We start from the raw sequence: 18,921 nt of genomic DNA on the forward strand, positions 1-18,921 counted from the left end.
GTGAATATCCAGTGCTCAGGCTTTCCTGAGCTGAATAACCAGTGTGCAGAATTTCCTGAGTTGAATAACCATTGTTCAGGCTTTTCTGAGGTGAATAACCAGTGCTCAGGATTTCCTGAGCTGAATAACCATTGTGCAGGCTTTCCTGAATGGATAATCAGTGCTTAGGCTTTCGTGAGTAAAAACCAGTGCTCAGGCTTTCCTGAGGTGAATAACCAGTGCACAGAATTTTCTGAGGTGAATAACCAGTGCTCAGGCATTCCTGAGGTAAATAACCAGTGCTCAGGCTTTCCTGAGGTGAATAATCAGTGTGCAGGCTTTCCTGAGGTGAATAACCAGTGTTCGGGATTTCCTTATGTGAATAATCAGTGTGCAGGTTTTCTTGTGGTAAATAACCAGTGCTCAGGCTTTCCTGAGGTAAATAACAAGTGCTCAGGCTTACCTGAGATGAATAACCAGTGTGCAGGCTTTCCTGAGATGAATAATCAGTGCACAGACTCCTGAGGAGAATAACTAGTGCGCAGGCTTCTGTCATCAATAACCAGTGTGCAGGCTTTCCTAAGTAAAAACCAGTGTGCTGGCTTTCCTGAGGTGAATACTATCAGGCTTTCCTGATGTGAATAATCAGTGTGCAGGTTTTCCAGAGATAAATAACAAGTGCGCAGGCTTTCTTGAGGTGAATAACCAGTGCAGAGGCTTTCCTGAGGAGAATAACTTGTGCGCAGGCTTTTCTGTCGTGAATAACCAGTGTGCAGGCTTCCCTAAGTAAATAACCAGTCTTCAGGCATTCCTGAGGTGAATCACCAGTGCTTAGGCTTTCCTGACGTAAATAACCAGTGTGTAGGCTTTCATGATGTGAATAACCAGTGTGCAGGCGTTTTTGAGGTAAATAACCTGTGCTCAGGATGTCCTGACGTGAATATCCAGTGAGCAGGCTTTCCAGAAATGAATAACCAGTACGTAGGCTCTCCTCAGGTGAATAACCAGTGTGTAGGCTTTCTTGAGGTGAATAACCAGTGCTCAGGCTTTCCTGAGGTGAATAAACAGGGCTCAGGCTTTCCTGAGGTGAATAAACAGTCACCAGGCTTTCCTGAGGTAAATATCCAATGCACAGGGTTTTCTGATATGAATTACCAATACTCAGTGTTTTCTGAGGTAAATAACCAGTATGCAGGCTTTCCTGAGGTGAATAACCAGTGTTCAAGCTTTTCTGAGGTGAATAACCAGTGCCTTGGCTGTCTTGAGGTAAATAACTAGTTCTCTGGCTTTCGTGATGTAAATAACCAGTGTGAAGACTTTCCGGAGGTGAATAACCAGTCATCAGGATTTTCTGAGATGAATAACCAGTGTGCAGGCTTTCCTGAATGGACAATCAGTGCTCAGGCTTTCGTGAGTAAACAACCAGTGCACAGGCTTTCCTGAGGAGAATAACTAGTCCTCCGCAGGGTTTCCAGAGAAGAATAACTAGTGCACATGCTTTTCTGTCCTGAATAACCAGTGTGCAGGCTTTCCTAAGTAAATAACCAGTGTCCAGGCATTCCTGATGTGATTCACTAGTACTTAGGCTTTCCTGATGTAAATAACCAGTGTGTAGGCTTTTGTGATGTAAATAACCAGTGTTCAGGCTTTCCTGAGGAGAGTAATCAGTGTGCAGGCTTTTCTGAGTAAATAACCATTGCACAGGCTTTCCTGAGATGAATAACCAGTGCTCAGGCATTCCTGAGTTAAATAACCAGTGCACAGGCTTTCCTGAGGTGAATAACTAGTGCTCGGTCTTTTCTGAGGTGAATAACCAGTGTGCAGGCTTTTCTGAGGTGAATTACCAGTGCTCATGCTTTCCTGAGGTGAATAACTACTGTTCAGGTTTTTCTGTGGTAAATAACCAGTGTGCAGGCTTTCCTGAGCTGAATAACTAGTGCTCAGGCTTTTTTGAGGTAAATAATCAGTGCACAGCCTTTCCTGATGTGAATAACCAATGTGCAGGCTTTCCTGAGGTGAATAACCAGTGACCAGGCTTTTCTGAGGTAAATATCCAATGCACAGGGTTTTCAAATGTGAATTACCAATGATCAGTCTTTTCTGAGGTAATTAACCAGACTGCAGGCTTTCCAGAGGTGAATAACCAGTGTGCAGGCTCTCCTCAGGTGAATAATCAGTGTGCAGGCTCTCCTCAGGTGAATAACCAGTGTTCAGGCTTCCCTGATGTGAACAACCAATGCTCAGGCTTTTCTGAGTTGAATAACCAGTGTTCAGGCTTTCCTGAGGTAAATAACCAGTACGCAGGCTTTCCTTGAGTTGAATAACCAGTGCACAGAATTTCCCGAAGTGAATATTCAATGCACAAGGTTTTCTGATGTGAATAACCAATGCTCAGTCTTTTCTGAGGTAAATAACCAGTGCTTAGGCTTTTCTGGCTCCACATGAGCAGATGTTCAGTGTAAACCATGCAGAAAGCCAGTCTCTACTCACCCTCACCCACTTTCCTTTCTCCTTTCTTTCTTCTTTCCTACTCCTTCACCTTCTCTTCCTTCCTTTCTTCACCCCTCTGTCCCTCTATAGAGAATACATTTCTTTCCCTTTGAGCTCCTAAACCGATCCTCAGTCCATCCCATTCTCTTGTCTTCAGTACTGTCACACATGTTGAAGGTAACTCCTTCAATAGCTATCGAACTGTTTTACTTTGAGTTTATCCTGGACCTATCCAGTGTCTCTCATACAGTACAGCTGTGTGGCTTTCAAAGGACACAGACCCAGTCACAGGACACTACACCACATCACACCACACCATACACCACACACAGAGCTGCATGGGGAAATGTCAATGGCTTCCCTTTGTTCCCAGGATAAAGATAAAACTCACTGGTGAGACTCACAAATCCCTGTACCATCTGGATCCCCTACCTCACTTTGCTAGAATGTCACAGGACACTATTTTTCTGCACCCTAGCCACACTGGCCTTTTCCTCTCAGCTGTATTGGTTTGGCTGTAAAATTTACATTTACACACACACACATACACTCACACACACAGAGACATACACAAACACACACATATGCACACACACCACACACATTCACATAGCACATACATACACACCATGCATACACACAGACACACAAACCACACACATGCATACACATATGCACACACCCCGCACACAGGCACACACACACACACCATGCACACATGTGCACACACACCACACACATGTATGTACACACACAGATACACATACCATGCACACACACAGGAACACACACACACATATACACATATCACACTCATACAGACACATACATGCACACATACAGATACACACACCACACACACATGTGCACATACAGATAAACACCACACACACACACACACACACACACACACACACACACGGGCGGACTCAAGTCTAACACTTGGTCCTCAGATGAAAGCACTGTTCTGAGAGCTGTGGAACTTTTTAGATGAGGGGCATAGCCAGAGGAAATGGATCACTGGGGGTGGGCTTTGGGGAATAACCCAGACCCAGGTGAAAGCCAATCTCCCCAGGCCTCCAGCCTTGCTCGCTCTACACCAGGGGTTGGAGGGCATTCCACACTGCTGTGACTACATTTCCTCAAGCCTACCCTCTCCTAAGCTGCTTTAGCTAGGTTGTTTTTACCACAGTGAGCAGCAACTCTCTCCACCCACCCTCTCTGCAGCCATGCTTTCTCCAAAGGGAAAGATTCTGGGTCCACTCATATCCCATGAGGTGACTGGACAATGACACCTACCTAAGTCTATGGGAAACTGTCTTTGGGTGTCTCTAAACACAGTGTGCAGAGGGGACCACGCTCCCTAGAGCTGAGGCCTCAATCTGAGGCCAGTCAGAATGTAAGGTGGGCCCTGGGGCCCTGCACCCTCCAGTAGGCTGGTCCATGGCTGCTGGTAGGAGCCTCTTACACCAGGTGTGAGGTGGAGAGAGGACCTGGAGTTTGTTTGTGTCTTTGAAACGTCCTGAGAACAGCCTGGTATACAACATGACAGGACCCAGTCTCTCTTGAAGGGCATAAGGCTGGCATGTCAGTTTCATTTCAGGGGGTTGGCACAGTAACTACTCTATACCCAAGGCTAGGCTTCTCTTGCCTCCTTTCTCTTTGCTGTTCTTCCGTCTCTGCCTTCTGTATGTACTCTTGCCATATTAACCACTCAACCTGATCTACTTCATGGTGCTCAGGAGTGAGAGGCCCTTCACATTAGCGCTCTCTGCCTGGAAGCCATCCTCAAGGCAGGTCGGTGTCAATTCTCCAGGCTGAGCCTCTGTGGAAGGGCAGGGTGCACAGATGCCTGGGCCTGAAACAGGAAGGAAACTGGTTCTGGTTGGATCTCCAGTGTGATTTCCTGGTGCTTCCATTTCTAAACCAACGTGTCTGAGTGTGGAAAGAAGGCAGGTCAGGGAAAGAGTGACACAGGCAACACTCAGAGGCTCAGGGGCTGGTGAGTCACTCAGCTTAGCCATTCCCAGAGCTCCTGAGAAAAACTGGGCTCAGCAGTGAGGTTATGGAGCCAGATGAGACCCCACAGGCGAGCCGGCCTCTCCTGGTTTGTGCCTCCCCCTTTCATCCCCCCACCTGACAGCACAGCCTCCCCTGACCTCCAGGTTGCCATCCTTCTCCTCCTTGTAGCAGGGCTGGAGTTTAATAAAGTTTGTGTGAGTGATTGGTAGCACCCAGGGCAGGATTAGAACGGGATTTTCCTTGATGTTTCTGCTGCCATGGAAGAGACGGGTCATTATGTTCTGGGCAAGTTCTTAATAGTTGTTGAATTAATGAATGAATCAATGGCTTAATAAATGCATTTCCTGGTTTGCACACAGTTCCCACCTCTTGGGCACCCCAGATAGCGGATGTTAGCATCATTTTCCAGCTATGTTGTCCAGTGCAAAGGGAACCTCCATCCCACATGGTTCCGGCTCCTGCACCATTGCTGGCTCCCGGGTTATTTGTCCCCCCATATCTGAAGCTACTCTTGTGGTCAGACTAGGGGAGGGCCCAGGGCCCACTAGCTCTAAAGCAGGACTGGTTTGCTCAGATGGCTTCAATCTGGACACTTTGTGCCTTTTTTACAGACAGGGCTGATCTTGACTTTCTGAATAACCTAACAGGGCCTTTAAAAAACTGAGTTCTTCCCCCTCTCCTTTGAGCTGCCTGAAGGCATCCGCCTTCCCCAGCCTGAGGCTCCAAGGGCCAAAGTGCGCCCCCTGCTGCCTGTGAACAGTGCTCCAGGGCCTGAACTCTTGAGTCATGCTGCAAGATGACTCAGCACCAAGTCCAGCTGCAGGCCCTGGGGGTGGGGACCTGCTGCCCTCGCCCCTCCCCTAGGCTCACCTCTCCCTTCAGGCCCCCTTAACCCGGTTGTTAATCATTAATATCTTGTCCCAGAGGGAGCCGGTTGTCCTGGAGCCTCAGTGCACATCTGCTCCTGGTTGTGCCCCAGGCACAAGTCTCGGTGTCTGGTGATAGAGGGACCTGAGCCGACTTCTTGCAGGGTTCACAAATGCTAGCGGTCTTAGGCGTAGTCAGGATTCAAACCAAGGCCCCAGACACAGGCTCAGGTTGTCCATAGAGTCACCCTGAACTACTGGTTTCACAGTTGTCTGAGTGTGATACACCAGGTAGCCCTGGCCGGGTCTGTGGGGTCACTCTCCCCTCTCCACAGCTCTCAAGGTATCCTACCCCTAGCCCCAAATCCTCGTCTGACTTGCTGAGGATGAATGATGAGGTATCCTGTGTATTATGTCAAATGCTGCTTTGGGTGGAAGGTAGTCACTGGGCACAGAGCTGAACAGCCCCAGAAGAAGTAGTGAATATAGGTAGTCTGAAACAAACCAGAAATTCTCCAACACTGGGCTTCCCTTTTCCTAGAGCAAATATGACACCCCAGGGGACCAAATGAGCCTGGGGGCCTCTCTCTACTGGTCCTATAAGTGGCGCTTCATGGTCCAGTAACGTCTTGGCTTGGTGGCAAAGGCGTGCTCTGCAAGGTTCCTTCTCATCGTCACCACAAGATGGTGCTGTCGTTCTTAATTAGCCGACACTGTGCAAGATCAAATTAGCATCCTCTGGTTGGTTTGTTTTGTTTTCCGTGAAGCCCAGAAAACTGTTTTCAGTTATAAGAACCACTGGCCGCTCTGAAAACCCTGCTTCCCTTAGCTCTTCTTCCTCTGAAGGTCAAGGCAAGCCGGTCTGTAGCCTACCTGGAACTCCTGACCTGCTGCCATTTTTCTGGGCAGCCGCTGGAAACCTTATGATGTCCAGACTCCTCAAAAGGATGTCTGAGCCAACCAACTATGTGGGTTTCTGTCTCAATCTGTCCACTTTTCAAAGTGGCGCGCACGCGCGCGAGCGTGCATGAAAGCTAAATAAAAGCTTGTAGATAAGCCCACAGGAGGAGAGATCGTGGTGCCAGTCAGATCTACTGGTATAAAAGGATAACACAAGTTTACCGGCAAGAAGGAAAATGATTGATGCCTTCGCTTTTCCTGGGAGCCGTGAATAAAGGCCAGCTACAGGACCAACAACAGGTGCAGCAGTGGCTACGGCAAACCAGTAACTCACTGAACTTACAGAATCATGGTGTGACCTCAGCATAGATGAGGACTTCACCAAAGCTGCATGGTGGAGGTTTCTCCTTAACTAACCCTCTGCCCTCTAGCACCCCTGAGACCACTGGGACAAAATTACATGCCACTGAGAGGCAGGTACCATGGAAACTAGTGGCTGGATTCTCAGATGATGGTCTGACGAAACTCCCTGATCTTGTTGAGGGTCTCTGCCTAGTAATTATAGCTCCTCTGATTAAGATGCTAATAATGAGGCTGGGGAGGCGGCTCAGCAGTTAACAACACTGGCTGCTCTTCCAGGGGTTCTGAGTGCAATTTGCAGCACCCACATGGTGGCTCACAACAATCCATACCCGGATCTAATGCCCTCTTCTGGTATGCAGGTGTACATGCAGATAGAGCACTCATTAAAAATAGTAATAGCTAAGTTACGCTCAGAGGATTCCACACTGGCATGCATCAAAAACTAGCTCCTAGCAAGGACTTGTATAAAAGAGAAAGGGGAACTGACAACTGTTCTTATTCTTAGCTGGTCCAAAGATAACTGCTTGTTTAAAATAACCACAGTGCCGGGCGGTGGTGGCGCACGCCTTTAATCCCAGCACTTGGGAGGCAGAGGCAGGCGGATTTCTGAGTTCGAGGCCAGCCTGGTCTACCGAGTGAGTTCCAGGACAGCCAAAGGCTATACAGAGAAGCCCTGTCTCGAAAAACAAAAACAAAAACAAAAAAAAACAAAACAAAAAACAAAACAAAACAAAACAAAACAACAAAAAATAATAATAAAATAACCACAGTACCAGAATTTTCAGTGAAAGGAAAAACAGCATCCCAAGGGACAGAGGGAGGGGTTGAGGGGTTTTGGTGAGACCGATACAAGCTGCTCACACTACACATGAAGCAGCCCCCTGTTATCTGAAGATGTTAGTTGTTATTGCATGCTGCAGACTTGAGGGTAACCATTTAATGTTTTTCAAAAGAATGTAACTGACAAGCTAAAAGAGATGGTGAAATAGAACTGGGGGTGGGGTGGTGAAGAGAAGACTCATTGGCTAGAAGTGCTTACAGGAGACCCAAGCACAGTTCCCAGGACCCTCGGTAGGCAGCTAACAACCACCTGTAATTTCAGCAAAAGACCGACAACCCAGTTAAATCCTACTTAAAGGTGGAAGGAGAGAAAAGACTCCACATCACGTCCTCTGACCTCCATATGTGCACAGCGACACTTTCAAAAATACTTGTCTTAGTTAGGGTTTCTATTCCTGCACAAAACATCATGACCAAGAAGCAAGCTGGGGAGGAAAGGGTTTATTCAGCTTACACTTTCACACTGCTGTTCATCACCAAAGGAAGTCAGAACTGGAACTCAAGCAGGTTAGGAAGCAGGAGCTGATGCAGAGGCCATGGAGGGATGTTACTTACTGGCTTGCTTCCCTTGGCTTTCTCAGCTTGCTTTCTTATAGAACCCAGGACCACCAGCCCAGGGATGGCCCCACCCACAATGGGCCCGCCCCCTTGATCACTAATTGAGAAAATGCCTTACAGCTGGATCTCATGGAGGCATTTCCTCAAGGGAGGCTCCTTTCTCTGTCATAACTCCAGCTTGTGTCAAGTTGACACATAAAACTGGCCTGTACAATACTGATATCCAAATTAAAGATGGCTTAACAAGAAAAGAAACAGACAAATATTACTCACAAAGAAGGGAAGTTTCCAAACAACATTGTAACAAATCAAACCTAAGAAAGCGTTAACAAGTTCTTACACCATAACCAGATTGGATTTAGCAGAGTAGAAGAGTTCCTTCATTTTTAAAAGTCAGACAATATAATTAACCATCAAACAATTTAGAAGTACAAATTCAAGTATCACCTTGACAAAATATGAATTCAAATGCAATTTGACAACACAGGCTCTCACCGAACTAGTAACAGAAGGGAACCCCCTCCGATGGATAATCGACACCTTTGAGGAACTGACAGGTGGCATTGTGCTTAACGCTAAAAGGGTAACCAACATTCCTGGGTCAAGAACAAGACACAAAGGTCCATCCTGGAATGTCTGTGGATGTCTGAGAGACACAGAGGTCCATCCTGGAATGTCTGTGGATGTCTGAGAGACACAAAGGTCCATCCTGGAATGTCTGTGGATGTCTGAGAGACACGGAGGTCCATCCTGGAATGTCTGTGGATGTCTGAGAGACACGGAGGTCCATCCTGGAATGTCTGTGGATGTCTGAGAGACACGGAGGTCCATCCTGGAATGTCTGTGGATGTCTGAGAGACACGGAGGTCCATCCTGGAATGTCTGTGGATGTCTGAGAGACACGGAGGTCCATCCTGGAATGTCTGTGGATGTCTGAGAGACACAGAGGTCCATCCTGGAATGTCTGTGGATGTCTGAGAGACACAGAGGTCCATCCTGGGATGTCTGTGGATGTCTGAGAGACACAGAGGTCCATCCTGGGATGCCTGTGGATGTCTGAGAGACACAAAGGTCCATCCTGGAATGTCTGTGGATGTCTGAGAGACACAAAGATCCATCCTGGAATGTCTGTGGATGTCTGAGAGACACAAAGGTCCATCCTGGAATGTCTGTGGATGTCTGAGAGACACGGAGGTCCATCCTGGAATGTCTGTGGATGTCTGAGAGACACAGAGGTCCATCCTGGAATGTCTATGGATGTCTGAGAGACACAGAGGTCCATCCTGGAATGTCTGTGGATGTCTGAGAGACACAAAGGTCCATCCTGGAATGTCTGTGGATGTCTGAGAGACACAAAGGTCTATCCTGGAATGCCTATGGATGTCTGAGTTAGGGAAACTGGGCAAGAAACATAAAAGGCACCAGGTCTGGAAGCAAAGAAGCATTCTCTTGGTAGTTCATGTTTCCTTTTTTTTTTTTTTTTTTTTTTTTTTTAACCTTAGTGTTTTTTTTTTTTTGTTTTTTTGTCCACCCTTCTCCCCCTTGCTCCAGCCCAAAGGTTTTATATTTAGATCTCATTACGGCTAGTTGTGAGCCACCATGTAGCCACATGATTTGAACTCAGACCCTCTGGAAGAGCAGTCAGTGCTCCTAACCACTGAGCCATCTCACCAGCCTCCTCATGTTTCCTTTTAAGCGCAAGAATCTCCAAGAACATACAGAAGAGATCTAGAGAGATGAGTCAGTGGGCAAAGGGGCTTGCTGCCAAGTCTGAGGACCCAGGTTCAATTCCACATGGTGAAAAGGGAAGATTGAGTCCTACGAGTTGTCCTCTGACCTCCATACTTGTGCAGTGGCACTTGTATGACAACACTCACACTCTTCCACACACAAAATAAGCAAATGAAAGAAAAATGTAAAGCTCAGATGGAGGGATGGGATGGGAGCCACATGACTAGCTGTGTGAATACATGGTTTAGGCTGAGCCCAGGGCATTTCTAGTTCTAATTATCCCTAGGTCGAGGCCTGGAAGCTTCTAGCCTATGTATAATCTAATCTTCCAAGCTGACTGATTCGATCTTGCTTCTCTTGACCTCTTACTTACTTTGACAATATGTTCTAATCCACTGGCTCCTTTTCATTCTCTGGCTCATTCTTCTGTCTTCACCTGCGTCTAGCTTGTTTTCTCTGCCACCTGTGTCTGTAAAACTGTCCCACTCAAACTAACACACACACACACACACACACACACACATACACACACACACACCTACCTTTCTCGCCCTTGAATGCTCTAAAGTAGCCTCTTCTTCTCTTCTTCCTATCTGTTCTCCTGGGAGTTGGGCGTATCTTATCTCTGACTCATTCTGTCAAATCTCTCTCCTATTCATCACTTTGTCTGGCCCTCAATTAGAAGTTACTTTCAATCATGGCTGCTTCTTTCTGCAAACTCACCTTACCTTTATTCATTGTTAGGGATTAAAGGTGTGTACTAAGGGCATGTCTGTATTCCCGTCAGATCATACTATAATCTAAGACAAGTCTCATTCTGACCAGATCAAATCTTTGAATATGATCACTTGCTAGAGCAGCATGTTGCTGAATCAAAATTCCTCTACAAAAAAAGCATGGATAAAAGAGAGAGGAACCAGGTGTTGGTGATGCACACATTTAATCCCAGCACTTGGGAAGCAGAGGTGAAACCAGCCTGGTCTACAGCTCGAGTTCCAGGACAGTCAAGGATACACAGAGGAGAGAGAGAGAGAGAGAGAGAGAGAGAGAGAGAGAGAGAGAGAGAGAGAATATGCAAAAGTCAGTTTAGTATCTATGGGATTACATTGATATGTAAATCCTAAGTTTATTTACATTTGCTAATATTGAAATCCACCTATAGGTGCTAAAATAGGGAGTACTGGAGCTGGAGAGACAGCTCCACAGTTAGAGCACACAGTGTTCTTGCAGAGGACCTGAGTTCAGTTCCTAGATCCATCAGGAGGCTCACGGATACTTATTGGACGTGCTGGTAAGATGATTCAATACAATCAGCATGTCAATTTTCTCAAATTGAACTGTAGAATCAGTGTAGTCCTGACCGAAGTTCAGTAAGGGGTCTCTGTGGGAAGCAACAGGAGTGTTCTACATTTCCTGTGGAACTTGGAAGAACCTTGTCTTAGTCACTGATTTATCACTAAGAACAGACACCATGACCAGGGCAAATCATAAAGGAAGCATTTAATTGAGGACTTGCTTACAGTTTCAGAGGGTGAGTCCATTATCACCATGGCAGGGAGTTTGGTGGCAGACAGGCGTGGCGGGCATGATGTTGGAGAAGTAGTGAGGGCTTACATCTGGTCCACAAGTTGCAGACAGAGAAAGAAAAACTGGGCCTTGCATGGGCTTTTGAAACATTAAAGCCCAACCCCAGTGGCACACCTCCTTAAAAAATTAAGGCCACACCCCTAATCCTTCCCAAACAGCTCCACTAACCTGGTACCAAGTATTCAAACACATGAGCCTAGGCGACCATTCTCATTCAAACCACCACAGACCTAGAGTAGCCAACTTGGAACAGTCAAGAGAGTGCCAAGACTACTTTATTTCAAGGTTTCAGAATGAGATCATGCATTCAGGGTGATGTTGGCATGAAGGAAGACATGCTGATGGGATCTGTTCTTTCATGTTGAAGTAGACGGTGCAAAAGGACTCCATTCCCAAAAGAGATAACTTACCAAATGTGTCTGACTGTTGGCACCTCCTGTTTTCCCTAATGAGTTTTGCTAACACACATGACTATAAGCAAAAGTTGGCGAGAAATGTAATAGGCCAGACAGAAATTAAGCTACTCAAAGGGATACTTCCATCTCCCACTATCAGACTACTGAAACAACGTACCCTCCACTCCAGACAGGAATCTCATACTGGGGGAAAAAAAGATGCTGGCCAGAGAGGGATCTTGTCTCCCCGAGAGAGAGTTCTAACTTGTCAGCCCACCTTACTGGATATGACTGACTCCAGACAAGGATAGGTCAGTGGAGGGTGGGGCTCCACCAAGACCAGGACTGCTTAGATGTGATATCTTTGGGTGCTATTTAAACTCTGGTCTCCCCTCAGGACTCTGAAGACTGGCCTGGGGAGTTCTCTGGATCCCTTTGTCCGTCTTCCTAAGTGGCCACATGGAATAAATCTCCTTTTCCTGCTTCCGATGTTTAGTTAGGCTCTTGTAATTGGTTTATTGAGGACGGATGGCTCTCCCTGGCTTGGGACAAGTCCAATAACATAGCCAGATCATAGACACCCAGGTGAGTTCTGAGACCCATCTAAGGAGAAAATGTGAAAATCCACAAGGCTCTTGCATTCCGCACAGGTTCACAAATAAATAGCAATGTGAGTAGACTATGTAGGGTTTCAGGACACGTGGAAGCACGCGTGTGTTCTCAACACCGTTAGAGCAACCAGCCCACATGGGAGTGAGCACCAGAAGCACTGCCCTCCCACACACAAGCCTGGAGAACAGTCACAGGACAACAGTCTGGAGAGAGCCACACGTTTGCGCTTACCCAGCATGGGCTACAAAGGTTGCAATTAAAAAGCCCACCCATACCAAATGCAGGCTAGGATGGGAAGGGCCTGTCGTCCTGCCTGCAGCACAGCAGAAGCCAGTGCAGCAGTGAGGAAGCCGTAGAGCCGTCCTCCCCAGAGGGCGATTCTTGGAGGTGTTTCCTTTTCAGGAGCCCTTCCTGCTACTCATAAGCCACAGCACCCAGACTCTGGGGTGAGGAATTAGATAATTTTTTATTTATTTTATTTATATTAGTATACTGTAGCTGTTGTCTTCAGACTCACTAGAAGAGGGCGTTATATCCCATTACAGATGGTTGTGAGTCACCATGTGGTTGCTGGGAATTGAACTCAGGACCTCTGGAAGAACAACCTCTGGAAGTCTTAACCGCTGAGCCATCTCTCCAGCCTGGATAACTTTTTTTGAGAGTGGAGTCTCATGCTCAGACTGGCCTTAAACTCTGGATCCTCCTGACTCTGCCTCCTTAGCGCTGGGATTACAGGTACGTGGTGCCATGCCCAGGCTTAGGGTGGGCTTGCATTTATGGGTCAGTCTAGACTCTGGGGAAGGAATGGCTGCCCCTGCCCTGCTCTCTGGATACAGACACTAGGAGGAGTGTAGGTAATTGTGGCTGGAGAATCGCAGGGTTCCTCACACCAGGCTGTGGAGAGTTGGCTGGGAACCCTCTGGGTTTCTCCAGGGGGAAGTTAGGCCCGGCTGCTGTGGCTCCACAGTTCCTCACAGCGCACAGCGGATGGTGAATGGATCTGGAGGCACACACCACCCCCAAACCCAGGGCAGACCTGAGTTAAATAGGAACTGAGAGAGGGAGGAGGGGCTGGGGAAGAATGCTTAATTGACTCCACCCTCTGGCCTTCAGTTACCTCATTCATATGTAAATCTCCTGAGGCCTGTTCCTCCTGACTGATGGTCATAAACCTCTCTGTGGGAGGGGTTTGAGGGCTGAAGCTAAATGAAAAGAACCAGGTCCTGGGAGCAGAGCTGAATAAAAGTTCCAGGGTTCCAAGCTCTTGCTAGACCAAGCACCCAGCTGCTTCTCACAGTCCACCGCCCCACAGAGGAGTGCCTTTGGTCTGTAGCAACAGAAGGCCCAGGGAAAGGGTTTGCAAGGCGCTGGGGTCTCCTATTGGCTGCTTCTTTTACTTGGTATAGCCTTTGCTCCAAGATGGTGTCACAGAAGTTTTTATAGGACATGGGTGATAGCAGACTGTATGTTCCTCCTTTCTGTGACAGGTTTGTGGTCAAAAGACTTACATCTGATTCCACTCCCTCAGTAACAACCACACTCCTCTGAGAACAAAGATCACCGCTCCCAAGATCTCTTAGCGTCACTAATTATTTTGTCTTTGTGTTGTTTCAACATGTTGCACAACTGACAAGTCTGTCTGCACCACATGAGGGCCTGGTGCCTGAGAAGGTCAGAGGAAGGTGTCAGATCCAGGAGAACTGGAGTTACAGATGGCTAAGAGGCAGCATGTGGGGCTGTAACTAACTCCAGTGCTCTTTAAGAGTAGCCAGGGCTCTTAACTGCTGAGCCATCTCTGAGGCCCAAGATACTGTTTTTCTTAAACAAGAAAATAATAATTAATAATAATAATAATAATAATAATAATAATAGTGATAATGATAGTGATAGTGATGATGATGATAGTGACGATGATGATGATGATGATAGTAATAATATATTCATATAGAAATGTATCAACATGTCTTTATGTATTTTTATGAGCTTGAGAAGTGTTCAGGGCCGGGCGGTGGTGGCGCACACCTTTAATCCCAGCACTTGGGAGGCAGAGGCAGGCAGATTTCTGAGTTCGAGGCCAGCCTGGTCTACAGAGTGAGTTCCAGGACAGCCAGGGCTACACAGAGAAACCCTGTCTCAAAATAAATAAATAAATAAATAAATAAATAAATAAATGAAGTGTTCAGAATAAAGAAATAGATAATTTTGTTCTCTGTAGCCTGTCGACTACTTAGCTGAACTGTGCAGATCTCGTCAGCTGGACTAAAATCTGAGGACCTGAAAGAATGGGGCAGAGCAGTCTGATGCTGTTGACAACCTTCCTTCAGCTTCAGTGTGCCTTTAGATATGAATGTAACAAAGAAAGTAATGATCTAACCCCAGACTCTGCCTATGTCTCTTCTGCTAGCTATTGGTTGTTGGCATCTTTATTTAACCGATAGTTTTAAATTCAGGAGCAAGGTCACATTGTACTTGAGGATTCTCTCATCCTTATGGGCAACCAGGCCTTGGGGGTGGAGTATTTAGTTTTACAAAACATAGTAAAAGATCAAACCTCAACACCCTGGTTACATGTGAACTCTGGGCTGGTTGTTTAACTAAATAGCTATGTTCTCCCATGTGTAAACCAGAGGTGGCAGTTACACCCATAATGTAGGTTGGTACAGACTTAGCGTGTGTAATGGTCGTTGGCCAGAGCATCATTTTAGGGTTTTGCAGCAGCATGAACTTTATAAATCAAATGTAAATTAAACTCTCATGAGGCAGACTTTGCAAGCATCCATGAAAGGATTCATACTTAATGTGGGGTTAGTCTAGCGACTCAGTGTGTATTCTTGGAGAAATATGTCCCTATGGTCAATGCCGTTAGAGACCCTAGGCTAGAGGTCTCAACCTGTAGATCATGACCCCAGGGAGGTTGCATATCAGATATCCTGCATATCTGATCTTTACATTACAATTCAAAACAGTAGCAAATCACAGTTATGAAATTGCAACAAAAATAATTCTGTGGTTGGGGGTCACCACAGCATGAGGATTATATTAAAGGGGCCACAGCATTAGGAAGGTTGAAAACCACTGTCCTAAAAGGTAGAGGCTATGTGATTCACAAGCACAGGGTGCTCCTCCAGAGGAGAATGTCTGCTCAGGAAGAAGCTTAGACAGGAGGAGGAGTCTGCCAGGGAGGGAACAGGGAATGCAGGGGAAGTCCACCAAGGGCTGTGGGAGAAAGCTGATCCTCAGTTAAGGTTTCACCAGCAGAAGCCAGGTAACAAGGCAGCTAATTCTCCTGATTCTCGTTGCCATGTTTACCAGCTTGGAGGGACTCTGGGGACTGGGGTGTCCAGGAGGAGCATAGCCAATCAAGAGTTGACGTTTCAGCACTGGGCACCTGGGACACGCCTTCCTGGCGCCAGCTAAGTACAAACAGATGAAGAGCTCTGGTCAACAGGGAATTCTGAGCCTGTCCTTGCCAGCCTACTCCCAGCCACTCAGACAAGGGAGCTGTAGGCAGAGGCAGGGTTCTCCCCACACAAACCAGGATTGCAGGGCAGCTGTAGAGGTGAGGCCAAAGCAACATGGGCCCTGGGACTTCCTCAGAACCTCCTTCTGGTTGACTCCGTGGGCTTAGGGCCAGGATCAATGAGGGTGATAGAAAGAGAGTGCATGCCAAGGATATTCAGAAGAAATTTTGAGAAAGGGGTCCTACCATAGGATCAGTCTCCATAGAGTTTATCAGGGGGTCATAGTCTAAGGCCTAGGTCAGGTCCAGCCATTTGTCCTCAATAAGCCAAATTACAAGTGGGATGCAGAAAGGGAGATTTATTCAATGTGGCCACATTGGGAAGAGGGACAGAGAGATCCAAGCCAGTCTCCAGGGTCCTGCAAACCAAGGTTTAAATAGAGGACAGGAATATCGCATCTAAGCAATCCCAGCAAGGTGTGCTCCACCCCCTCCACTGACCCATCACTGTCTGAGCCTCAGTCTCATTCTGAAAGGTGGATTGACAAGCTGTTAGAACTATGTGGAATTTCTTTCCAACAGGCCATCTGGCTGTGACCTTTTTCCTTCCCAGGATGAGAATCCTGGGAGAAATTACCACATTTTGTTAGGTCCATTGTTTCAATTTTCCTTGAAGAAGACTCTCTCCCCTCCATCTTCATTCACAAGACCCACGTCTCTGTACTAAGATCCGAGAGGAGGGGGACTTCAGCAATGCCCCCAAGACACTGGAGACTGAGCACAGGACCTTGAACTCTGAGGGAAAGCCAGCAGAGGCCCGAAACAGAGGTCCAAACATCTGCCTGGGACTATGCAGATCCACCCACACTCCTCACACTTTGAGAATTGCTGAAAGTTCTGCAAATTACATACATATGTATATGAACCCTATGCAACCACAGGGTTGTAAAGACACATGGTTTGCGCTGAGGGATTAGGGGTTTGGGTTCCCCTATTAATGCTGCTTTGGTGACATTAAGGCAGGGAGGTCAAGTTCCTTCTTTTTGGTTTTATACAAAGTTTTTCTTGCTCAAACTTTCCTTTTTGTCCCTTTATAGGGACTAATAATTTGTCACCACATGCTTACTAAGAGGTGTTTCCCAAGAAAAGAACAAACTTGACATCATCTCCGTCAACGGTTCTCAACCTCTGAAATGCTGCGACGACCCTTTGATACAGATCCTCATGTTGTGGTGACCCTTAACCATAAAATTATTTTCATTGCTACTTACTGTAATTTTGTTACTGTAATGAGTCATAATGTAAATATCTTTGGAGATAAAAGTTTGCCAAAGGGATTGCGACCCAGCTACATCTACAAGTAAGCTGCTCTATCTCTAAGACAAGACTCGAGTGACCTCCTGGTTGTGCCTCAGGCAAAAGTGAGACACAGGTCAGGTCAGTGACTGAGGCAGAGGGGCCAGTTGTGGCTCCCATCCCAGCCACTAGACCTGGCTTGAGTCTCACTCCTGGCCTGGCGTGCCGTCCAGCATGGGGTGCCTTTGCTTTTTCCAAGGCAAAGCTAGAGATGTGCTTTGCTGCAATTGTCTTTTGGCCGCAGAGTCGGCGATGTTGCTACATCTGGAATTTTGAAGCGGCTCCTCCATTGCTGGACAGTTCGCTTCTGACATGCATCAGATTACCACTTCAAACTTTGCTTTGTGAATTCTATTTCCAGCCCCGCTGGAGCCTGGGTGCCAGGCCACAGCCCTCTGCTTTTCCTGTGGTCGCTCAGCCAGCTCTGTTCTTTCTTCTTCTCTGCTCTTTCGTGCTGTGGGGCGAGCCGTGGGTGAGATGGGGGACTGTACGGTGGTTTACCTTCTGGGAAGCAGCCAAGTGCACTGGGTTAAAACAAAACCAGCTCTGGGGCCTCTGCTGCTACATCCGCTTCCAGCAGGTTTTACAGAGGACCAGGTCCTAGTCTCAGTACACACAATGACATCATATCTCTCCATTCGACCTCCAGCCCTAGGAAGGTAGAATGAGGTAGAATGAGGATGGAGCCCTCCTCCCTCATCCTCATTCTGCCCAGCAAGATCTTCTAGTATTTTGAGGTCTGTGGAAATACCTCTTCTCTCATGCATCTCCTAACAGGTGAAAAGGATGGATAGAGACCTCCTCTACAGTTCCCAGGTGGCTCCATCCAGGGCCAGCTAAGGTAACCTGAGGCAAGTGCCGGACAACTGAGAGCAGACTTCCCATGGGTCAGCACTAGTGCCTTGCCTTGCATGGGCCAGGAGCCACTGGGACTTGGAAAGTAACAGAGAATTCCACACTGCACAGACAGGGGCACGGCTTGCTCCCCCCTCAATTTAGAGAGCAGGGGACATGGGGGCACAGCCTACTCCCCCTCCATCAGAGAACAGGGGATATGTCTGGTACCCTCACTGAGACTGACTGTCAGGATTGTGTCCAGAGGTTTGTAAGATTTGCTGAGGCCACAGGGGTGCAGTGGGCATGAGTGGTTTAGAACAGAGGGTATCGTGCTGACTTTGAACTTGCCTGCTAAGCTGTGTGAGGAAGTCCCCAGCCCCTTCTGATGCCATGACTCCAGCAGGTGTGGGAATAAAAGACCTTCACAGCTCCGTGCTTGCAGATTCTCAGCATTGCAGCCTGGGGACAAGGGAATAGGAGGTGTTGGGAGAAGGTGAGGACCACTAGGAAGACCTCTTCCTCATGGTGTCCCTGGATCTCTGCAGGTGCCTGCTCACCGGTCACCCCAAGTTGGAAGCCCTGGTGGGTAAAGGAGGTGGCCTGCTTGCTATGCCTTCATCTTTGGCCAGGGGCCTGAGGCTGGTACAAAGTATACAAGTAGAACTTTGGTTAAAAGAGTTCAGAAGGGGCTAGATGGGCACACAGTGTTCCCAGGGTGAGAGTTCTGGCTACTCTCCAGTCCACATGAAAGACTCCCAGAAAGAACAGTCTCAGCCCTGATCCTGGTCCAAGGAAAGACACTCAGCTAACCCATGAGAAAGGTGTTATCAGCTGGTCACTTGATGGTTTGAATGTGCTTGGCCCAGGGAGTGGCACTTGTGGTCTTGTTGGAGTAGGTGTGGCCTTGTTATAGAAAGTGTGTCAC

This window comes from Arvicanthis niloticus, chromosome 10, assembly GCF_011762505.2.
Source record: "Arvicanthis niloticus isolate mArvNil1 chromosome 10, mArvNil1.pat.X, whole genome shotgun sequence".
Lineage (NCBI taxonomy): Eukaryota > Metazoa > Chordata > Mammalia > Rodentia > Muridae > Arvicanthis > Arvicanthis niloticus.